Raw genomic sequence first — 11,572 nt, forward strand, 5'->3', positions numbered from 1 at the left:
TGTGGAAAACACGCTTCAAACGTAAGTCTGCTTAATCTGTGCTTTATACATGCTTCCTGGCTTTGGGGATTGTTTTCGCACATGTTATTATGTTTAACTGTATTCCCCAATAGTGGTATCATGAGCCTTATGTATTCAAAGAATGAATTAGCATGATTTTATTGTTTTTGCATATGTCGAAAATTTTGAATTTTTTGTTGAATTTTCGGAATTTTTACGAATTATTGGATAAATTGCGTAATAATCAGGTCCGAAATAAAAAATATTCGTTTTTTCGAGTTTTAAAACCCTAATCTGATTAAAAAGGATTTTCTAAGATCAACTCATGAGAAAGGAATTGCAAAAACAGGTCTCGAAGTGTCATTTTTTGGGCGTTTTTGTTAATTTTTCATTAAAAATTAAAAGTGTCGGACAATAATTCAATTAAAAGGTCGACCGAAACTACTCGGAAATGTTTGAAATTTTGACACAATGTTGCAGGGTATATTCTTGATCTATGGTAAAAGTTTAAGATTTTTTCGATAAGTATAAACCCTAATTTTTCCTTTCCCCAATTCGTAAAATTTGAAACCATAATTGAATTTTAGTTAATATTGGTTTAATAATTCGGTTAATTGGGAAAGGGGATATAATTTCATGGGCCAGTGGCTAATTTTAAAAATTATTGGATTAAAAATTTGAATGGTTTCGTTAATTTTAATCGCACTTAAACCAAATTATTAAAAATCTGAAATTTAAATGTTAATGAACGATTTAAAGCTTCGGATTTTATTAATTAAAAGTTCAAAATTTAATGTTGATTCGTTCGTTCTTAAAAGTTTGAATAATGTTAGCCTTTGATTTAATATTTTACGAAATTGGATTGTCGTTGGAATTTATTAAATCGTTAAAAATCGTTGTTTTTCGAAAATAAAAATCGTAACTTTTTGAAAAATAATATCAATGCAAGTTCGTGAAATTAAATTTATTTTTAATTAAGTTGGTCCGTATCACGAACCAAAGGCACGAACACAAGTGTGGTGGACGTATGACTCGACGAGCCATACGGGCTACTATGCGATGGCCGAGCCGCAGCGACACGGGCAGCTGCAAGCGTGCTGCATGCCTCGTGCGCGCTGGGCGAGGAAAGGGGCAGACGATTGCTTGCGGGGGCTGCGACGAAGCAAGGCACAAGGCCATGCGACGTCCAGCGCACGAAGGCACAACGACGCAGCGCAGGGGCAGCGATAGCTGCGGGCACGCGCGCGCGCGAAGGCCTGGGGGTGTGCGAGCTTGCTCGTGCGCCTCGTAGGCCACACGCAAGGGATTGGGTTGGGCGCAAGCCAAGCCCAACTACGTAATCGGACTTTTTTCGTTGAAAATTGTTTATTTCGTCGGGCTTCGTATATTTCCATTAATTTGGGCTAACGGGATATTTAATTTAATATGTTATTTGCTTGGGCCAGGCCGCGAGTTTTAATTTAATATTTCATAATTAATTATCCGGAATGATTACTGGTTTGAGTGGGAGCCACTAAATGAAATTAAAATGAAATAATTATTTTTAATTATTTTCGTAGGTCGCATAATTTTAATTAAATTCAATTTTAATTAGAATAAAGTCTAAGGACTAATAATTTGGAAATTGATTAATCTTTTAGGACGCGTTTATGTGAACGTGAATTTTAATTAATTCACATAAATACTTGCATATTTATGGGCCATTCGTTTTAGCACACGAATGGGTGGATGCATAGAATGTATATTTTATGCAATGCAGGTACTCCAAGTGACTAGTATGGCCAAATTTAGGATAGTTAAATACGGTCTGCGTACCGTTCTATGTTTGAATGTAAAGTTTTAAATATGGTCTGCGTACCATGGAAATTTTGATGTAATTTTATTATTTTCAAGTATTTCTAAGTTTAGAACTTTAAGTTAGCATTTGAACGAAGATTCAAGACGATGCCAAGCTAACAAGTAGGTGATGAAGATTGGATGCTTCAAGACAAGATGTTTTGGGCCATACTAGATCACCATTTCTTTATGCAATTTAATATATATATTATGCGTGAATGTATGAATGTATGTATGCTTTGCATGAACAGGTTGTTTCATATGAATCGATTAGATTAAGTTCACTAAATAATCGAACCAACATAGAAACAACTAGGTCCAAGTAATATTGAGTTTAAAAATTGCCTTCCAAATCAAGCACTTACAAAAATCTAAGGATCTAAGATAGTAGGTTTACGCTAAAGCGAGGTGCTATTTTATTTGACTTAGGTGGTAAGGCGTCCTAAAGGAGCACGTTGATTGTGGTTTCAACTCAAACAACAAAGGCATTAAGTTGTGGAAATGGGATAAATTATGGCATTAATTTATTAACCAAGAGTAATTTGGAGATTACTAGCAATAGGTTTTGCTTACCTAAAATCTTAAACTACTTAAGACATGCTAAAGCTGCTTAAGGATTTAGGACTTTTGGGGTCTTGGAATCGTTTCATTCTTTTTGGACCATGTTTTTGCTTTTGCATGAATGAAATGTTTTAATAGCTTTGATGATTGCGTGAATGCTTTTATTTCAAGTTATTAAAGTATTATAAATGTTTTCTTTGCTAGTTCATTTTGTAGAATAGTCAATCTTCAACCTTATTGCGTTCGGACAATAGAACTGCTATATTTCCTCGATCGATTGGTAACTATTTTTGAGAGCGATTCTCAAAGAAAAGGAGAGTGAGAGCGTATATTGAATGCTATTTTCTTATAGTGATCTTCATGGTTGTTTTCAAACTAAAATTTGAATGGTAGACCAATTGGACCTCATATATTCAGAATATTGGGTAGTTTTGAAATAATGAAGTATTGAGTTAAAGACTCATGTATAACCAATGGTTAACAACCAATTTTCTTTTGATTCGATAATGAACTAGACTCATTGGTTGCGGTCATTCAAAGTGAATAAAAGAAAGGGACTTTGTACGCATAACAAAGTAAGAAGATCAAGCAAAGAGTAAAATCATTAGGACTATAAGAAAATGTGCAAGAAATGATAGGGAAAGGGAACAAAAGAAATGAATTCAAGATTCAATTTCTACCTAAAAGTTTGTGTTAAAGAGAAACGGCTTAGCAAATAAACTCCTATGGTATTAGATTACCGCTTGAGGTTCTAACTCTTGTTAAGAACTCAAATTCCGGGAGCTAAGTCTGGTTACTTGACCTACAAGTGGGAAATGAAGCAAAGTTTTGCTACATTAATTGTAGGGTCATCATGTTTGTTTTAAAGTCCTTCTAAAGGCTGGAACTTAATGGTATTATGTTCCATTAATCATCATAATCAATTTCTGTTTGGACAACGGAAAGACTCACATTCACAGTAAACAAAAACATTCGTTGAGTGTTTATTTGAATGAAATGGTCATTTAAGGGTTGAGTCATATGATTGCTTAATAAACAAACAAATCTCTTCACACTCAAACTTCAGAAGGTTCAAATCAAACATTTTGATTTGTGTTCCACATATCTTTGGCAATGTCATATGACCATATCAACAAGACAACATTCTAAGATTCCATGGCATGGATTTTTGAAAGTTGGTTAATTTAAGACACGTGGGTCTTGCTTGTTGAACATGACATAGAAATGGACTATTGTTAGAAGTCTATAGACAATGAAGTTCATGGGCCAAATATGGATTTTATGACCTACCTATTTCACAAGAATTTGAGAAAATATGGCTATATTTACTCAAAGTGAAATATGTGAAATACTTCAATGTAATTCATAAAAGGGTATAAAATCAACTTGGCAAGAATTTTGGAACATCTAGGCTGGGTCAAGGTGATGTTTTCATAAGCCAAGAAAGATTATCTAGATTGTTTATATGGCAATATGACAATTGAAGCTCCATAAGAATATGGTATGTCCAAATGGAGAAATAGGAATCTATTTCGATTAACGATAATCACACTATTTTCCAATATAGTTTCTAAATGATACTCTCAAGTGACTTTAACACTAAACAAAGTTGTCAAAGCTAAGGATAAGATGTCATAAGGATTGAACTTCAGTTCAGTACATCTTTTCAGTACATATATATCTAGGGTTGTCAAACCCAATGGGAGTTAGTGTTTACATCAAACAAACTCAAGTATAGATATATGTTTCTTTATGAGCGACTCATAGAAACAAAAGGTATTGATTCTACCACAAATCTGAGAACATATGGTTGTTGCTCTAGATAATGTCTTTTAGGAAACCATCATATTTCCAAAAAGGCAAGTGGGAGAAAAATGACCTCGAATGGACTTCGAGTCAAGCAACAAACAAATGTAAGATACTTAAGAGTCTTTGGAAAAGCTCCATACTTAGAAGCCTTTGGAAGAGCTTCATGAAGACTTTAGAAGTGCTTCAAGAGAATCCTAATACTCAAAGGACTTGAGTAATGTCTTTAAAGACACTAACGTTTGATGTTCAATACCTAGGTAAATCGTATAAGGAATAGAATTCAACCAAGATAGATACATAGATATCTTTAGGAATGAAAACTATGAAGACTTTGGAAAGTGCTTCAAAAACATACGACTTACAGGTTAGCTACGACGAATTAAAAATTCCCAAGTATGGTTTGAGGCCATCAGAAACATAAGTATGGTTCGAGGCCATACAAAATGGTTTGAGGCCATTTTACCCGAAATATCTTCATCTTAAAGAATCAAATCTATAATTTGGTTGATTTGCATAAAGGGTTCACTCCCATTAGTTGCAAACATGTTTTCTAAACATAGAATGTTGATTTGCATAAAGGGTTCACTCCCATTGGTTGCAAACATGTTTTCTAAACATACAACGTTAATTTGCATAAAGGGTCTACTCCCATTGGTTGCAAACATGTTTTCAAAACATACAAAGATGATATTGTATACACATACAAAACAAAAGCTAGATTGGTGGTTAAATATTGTAAACAACTTCACGGCGTTGATAATGTTGAAATCTTTTTCACCAAGTCGGAATGCTTGAACTATTTTGGATAAATCTAGCAATCATTGCATATGGCAATATGGCAATTGGAAAACGAAACACCTTCCTCAATTAGACTTGCAGAAAGAAATTGTGTACATCACACAATGTAAAAGTTTTGGATGCTAGATAAAAGAGGAAGCTTAAGAAATCTATTCGTAGATTAAAGCATGCAAGCGGGAACTGGACCATATTTGGCTAAAAGGCTATTGAGCAATCATAGCTTTATGAAAATATGGATCATCTTATAGATAAGGAGTTTAGTGGGAGCCAAGTCAAGTTTATTGGTTCTATATATGAGATACATATTTCTGTATTGAAAATAACATTCAAATTCTAAATGGTTAGATTTGAAAGTATTTGTCAATATTAGAACCATGGCAAAACTTAGAACATATTGGGTTAAAGATCTATTGGATAGGATCTAAAGCGTTGTTTGGATTCTGTAAAAGTAATTACTAAATCAAACACAATGGAGAGACTCAAAAGAGACTCTCAACCCATATGAGTAAGTCTAAGTTATGAATGCTTTAACTAAGTATAAAGCTAGGTTGTTATCACTAGAGTTAAGCATGAAGGACCTTGAAGAGGTGCCTTCACTTTATATCACATGGCAATGCCAAGATTTTAGCAAGATTCAGTGTCTCTTGAAATAGAATGAAGCTAAAAGTTACATGGATGGATTTTAAAATGCGAATGGTTTTTGCATTACAATCAATCATGTATGATGTGATATATAGATCGCCAAGATAACTCGTGAAAATTGGATCGTGACGAGTTTATACCAATCTCTATTGATCTGGATCAAAGATCATTGGAATAATATCAAGAACATCCAACACATTTGGAGATGTAGGATGAGCACTTGATAAGAGGAAGTGAAGATAACTAAAGTTTTGATGCTACATGCATTTGCCTAAGAAAAAGTTGAATCTTGTTGTTAGGCAAACCACAAACATACACGGGCAATTAGGCGTCGTGATTAAAAGGTGGTTACATAGGTTCTTAACCATATGTGATGCATGGGAAACTGAATCAATGATTAGTTTCCAAGTTCTCAGTTGAAAGATGTATATCCCACATCTATGTGAACTGGTTGGAGTATTTCAAAAGGGAAGCATCATTTGAAATTCTACATAATTGAAATGAATTCATTATTGCCTAAGAAGCAATAAAAGGGAATTATTTTTAGTGGGAGTTCTTCAATGAACTCAGGTTGATCACAAGTCTGCTACCTGGATGATTTTCTATTTCAGATATGATTATCATTCCGAACAGCAACGAAAGACTAGATCATTCTAGAAACATATTCAAAGATCTTTTCATCTTACATCGAAGGGCTTTCGATAGAAAAGATGCTAAGGATAGCAAAGTATGATAAACTAAACCTCTGCATTGAATGATACACAACATTCAAATGTAGATATGGAATCAAGTTTGAGTTCCATGAATGTTTTAAGTATTGGGTGAAAGGCCTATATCTGTAAAATATTAAATGCTTGATTTTCGGTTAGAGGCCCACAAATTGGTAAGCATTTGGTTTAAACATTATTCATGTATGAAATTATATTTCATAGTTCATTTAATCTTGGTTTAGTATTAAATGATAAGTCCATGTGATTCAAATCATTCAAATGGGATGTCAAGATGGATTCTTCGACAAAGAAACACCCATAAGTGAACTTGAATATTGAAGTCACAAAGGATCCCTAATCCAGGTCATTGAAAGGTGGACGACCAATGACTAATGAAGAGTAGATTGCAAGTAGATTACTTAGTTCTGTTTCTTGAACTAGAGTGACTGGATGTCAGAATCTTTTGCATAGATACTTATTGGATCTTGTATCGGATTGACCATGAGAACACTTTAAGAGATTAAAGTCATGTCATATGTAGTTCTCATTAATGGTGATTAGAAACCGTTCCTCATAACATGAGCGATTATGTCTGCTCGTTTGAGAATTAGTTTGCTTTGATACTAGCTAAACGTCGCACCGTAAAAGGAGGCTATAAAAGCAGTTATTGAGCTTTCTATGAATCAAAGTGAGTGTTCATAGATTGCAAGAATGGATTGTCCTCCTATCTTTGATAGGATATGGTGTTGTTTTGTAACAAGGCCTCTCGGAGAGTTAGATACTGTAAAATGCATGGCCGTGCTCAGAATGGTTAAGGCTTAACCTTATGCAAAAGTTTGACAGTTGAACTCTGTAATCTGAGAAACACTTCTGGACCTAATAAGGATGGCTTGGATCTTACCTTATGTTCAGTAAGTAACACTAAGTGACAAAGGAATGTGAATGCACACTTGTCTGAATGACAAGTGGGAGATTGAAGGAAATATGTCCTTCACCCAAGGTGCATTAAGTCTAATACCAAGGTTCAGATTAATTGCGAACAATTAATTCAGTGAGATCAAGTGATCGGAACAGCTAGCTGGAGAAGTGCTTCCGATCAGTGAGTTCTAATGGATATTAAACTCACAGCTTACTCTTGACTGAACCTACAAGGTCACACCAATGACACATAACAGATCACCGGATTAAATGAATCGGAAATTCATTTAATAGCTTTTCGGGAATTAGTTGGAAAACATATTATACGATACGACCTTGCATCGGAATCGTATATCGTATCGCGAATATTTGTAAGCTAGGCGAGACGAATAAATCGTATCGTACGACGGTGATTCGTTGTATTCGAAAAGATAAATAATATATCGGAAATATATTAAATCGCGAATACGAAGAGCGGTCCACGAGCCGAGTGCACGAAGCACTCAAGGCCTATGGGAGCGCGCGCTAGGCAAGAAAGCAAGGCAACGACACAACATCGCTGGCCCATGGCCGAGCAGCTGTGTGCGCGCGGGCCAAGGCCACGACACAACAGCAGTGCGGCCCACGGCCCAGCTCGCTGTGCATGCTCGTGTGGTCTTGCGCGGGCTTGCTGGCCGGCCTTGCCTTATGGCTTGGTCGGTTAGTAAGGTTATGTAAATAACCTTCTAACCACTTTCCAACATAACACAATTCAGTTTACACACAACCCTAGGAGAAAACAGAGAACCCTAATTCTCTCTGTGCCTCCAAAGTGTGTTCATCCCAAAAGCACAAACTCTTGATCGATTGTCTAAGCTACGATAATCAAGACGGATATGATCGTGTCGGTGAACCAAGTAGAGGAACAACAAGTGGAGTTCTAAGTTCGTGTTCGTTGACAATTTATGGAAAACACGCTTCAAACGTAAGTCTGCTTAATCTGTGCTTTATACATGCTTCCTGGCTTTGGGGATTATTTTCGCACATGTTATTATGTTTAACTGTATTCCCCAACACTACATTCGATCCAATACATAAGAAAAAATACATATTCATGCAGGGTCTTGTTTTATTCTACTAAATTAGTACATTAAGAATATCTAAATTATAATTTTTTTTACTAATGTATAATTGAAGATAAAAATAATCTAAAATGGGTATTAAAAAACATGAAAAATAAAAGTTGGAACATGATTATGGAACGGAGGGAGTAGTTACATTAATGCTTATTCAATTACATTTTTATTTTATTTTTATCTTAGTTTCCTAAAAAAAAGGTGATGTATAATTTTGGAACAGTAAAACAAAAGTTTTAGCTTGATAAAATTGCATTAGAAAGTGACATATGTCATTTTTGGTGTCTGTTTTAGTATATGTTTATAGATAGATAAATAGATAAATGGATTATAGATCTATAGATTTCGATTTCAATAGTCACTATTATTTTTAAGGTCCCTCTGTTCCATAATAATGTTCCATTTCAGGTTTTTGGTGCAATTAACAGTTGAAGAGAAAAAACATATTCCTGTGTGGCCTTGTTTTATTCGTCTCAATGAGTTGAGCGAATCAAACATTTTTCGACGGAATTTTGATTAATTTTCCATGTACACCTAGAGTTTGATGTATCGAGGACATATACGCTCCGTATATTTTTTGAATAGATCTATTAGGAATTATAATAGGAATTTCCTTATAATATTTAATATTGTATTTCTCATTTGAGCCTTCCTTTTCTTTAGAGCTCTCGCAGGTAAACAAAAAGTAAATGAGCAAGAAAATATTCATCCGATTACACCTAATAATTTGCCCTACTAGTATTTTAGCTAATACTATTTTAACAATTACTATTTGTAAGTATTAGCTAAAATTATTTGTAAGTATTGTTGGTACTTTAACTCAAAATAAATTCACATTTTTATTTGATTTTTTTTAATGTAGAAGTGAGTTTATATATTCTTCTTGATTAGTAGTAATTAGTATATAAAAAAAAATTTCAATCATTATACCATGCAAGAGAAACAAAAATTGATGGTAGCATTTGGATAAATAAGTACCATTTCTATCTCGTAATACATCATATCCTTATCAAAAAATCGTTTTTCATAAAGATATGATGAATTTCTATGTACAAGTACAACCAATTGTACCATCATACATAAAATTATAGTACACTTAGCGTGTGTTCTATTAGCAAATTTGATGGTGAAAATGTGTGCACCGTGCTGTTGGTGCAACAGGATAAAAATGACAAGCATTAAATACAAAACGCACGTGTTTTATTAAATCCCGAGAAGAAAAGAACAATTTTCTTTGAACAAAAGAACAATTAAGGCTATGTTCTATCAGCTATGTTTTCCACGTTTTATATGATGGCCGCTCCTTTTTGCGTGTATATATTCATCTGGGTTTCATATTTTTGAATTCAAAAAGTGTGAATAAGAGATAGAAAGTGCGAACAGGGATTTGTAAATTTTTTTTAGAGAGAGAAAGTAATGAAAAATTCGCAAAAATTCGTTGATTTTTCTGCTTCAACATCAAATTCAATTGATTCGTATTCTTCTTGAAATTTTAATTCTGCAGCTGAATCAGATTTTTGAAGGTAATTTTTCAATTTTGTAATAACGAATTGCTTGTTTTTGATGATTTTGATTTCTTAATAATCATGTTTTTGATGATTCTTATGACTTTTTTTAATGTATTTAGACGTTGGTTTTCCTTGATTTTGGAGATTTTTTTTATTATGAAATTACGCATTGTTTTTGTTAATGGTGCTTTTTGTTACAATTATTTTGATGAAATTGATTATGTAATAATACGTATATTTAAGGAATATAAGTTTCGTTTGCAAAAAAGAACAATGGATCGTAGTTACTCCGTAATAAACATATGCTTGTCCTAAAAGAACATATTCAATTTACGTTTTATATTTTTTTTGATGTTTGATGATTGTATTGAATTTGATTTATGTATTTGGTAAGTTGATGTTCGTTGATTTTGCAGATATTTAATTATGCAATTACACATTGTGTTTGTTGATTGTCTTTTTTTTTTTATTACATTTGTTTTGTTGAAGTTGATCATGCAATAATAATTTATCATGTGATAATACGTATATTTAAGGAATATACGTTTTATTTGTAGAAAAGAACAATTGAATGTAGTTAATGAACATATGCTCGTATTAAAAGAACATATTCAATTTACGTTTTATTTTGTTTTCTTCGTATTATTTTCCAGTTGTTTTGATTATGTTATTTTTCTGATTGTTATGTTATGTTGAAAATTTTAAGACATTATGAATAATGTGCTTGATAATTTAGAACAAAATAATGTTAATGATGATCCAAAATCCTACGTTGTTGCGGGCCAAGGTACATGACTTGTTCTTTTAGTCTGTTTATATGTCCTTTTACTCTTGCCATTTTTTCTTTTTATAATATTTTGTTAATAGCAACATTGTTCTTTTATTTTTTTTGTTATGTTCAGTGTGTGTTTTTTTTTATTATTCATGCAGATTTTGAAGAACCTGTTTCACTAGAGGGTAGTGTAGTTAAGGATGATGATGAGGTGTATGAGTTATACAATAGTCATGCTTTTACGAATAGTTTTGGTACCACGAAGGGTAAAAGGAGAACATAAATGGTACCAAAATAGTCCGGAACTGATTTTTGTTTGTGCATATGAGGGGTTTAAAAATGCTGATGAAGTTGTGCCTAAATCTTATAAAAAAAATTGATAGGTGAACTGGATGCAAGGCATCAATTTAGTTTGACGATGATAAGAAAAACCGTAGTGTGTGTTCTTTCTAAACACTATCATGTGCATAACCTTTCAATGGTTCCTGCTAATTAGAGATATCTTATTAGGTTTGAAAAGAACAATTAGTCTTTCTTACTACTTTTACTTGTAGTGGTGCTAAGCTTACTGATATTCTTAGAGAAATGAGGAAAGAAGTAGGTGGTGAGGCTCATTTGGGATTCACTGTCAATGATGCATATGATGCTTTTACAACGGAGAAAAAGAAGAAGTTGGATGGTTGTGATTCAAATCAGTTGATCAAATGGTTTTCTATGAGACAAGCAATTGAATACGAATTTTACTAAGATTTTTGACTTAATGAATTTGATCATAAATAGCCAGAATTCAAATTAATTTCCCTATAATAAATTAGCATAATTTATTATACATACTATGTGATGCATGCCTTCCCTACCTGATACCGAACAAGAACAAGTATATAGCTCCAAATGTCACCCCTC

This window comes from Spinacia oleracea, chromosome 4 (genome assembly GCF_020520425.1).
Source record: "Spinacia oleracea cultivar Varoflay chromosome 4, BTI_SOV_V1, whole genome shotgun sequence".
Taxonomy (NCBI): domain Eukaryota; kingdom Viridiplantae; phylum Streptophyta; class Magnoliopsida; order Caryophyllales; family Amaranthaceae; genus Spinacia; species Spinacia oleracea.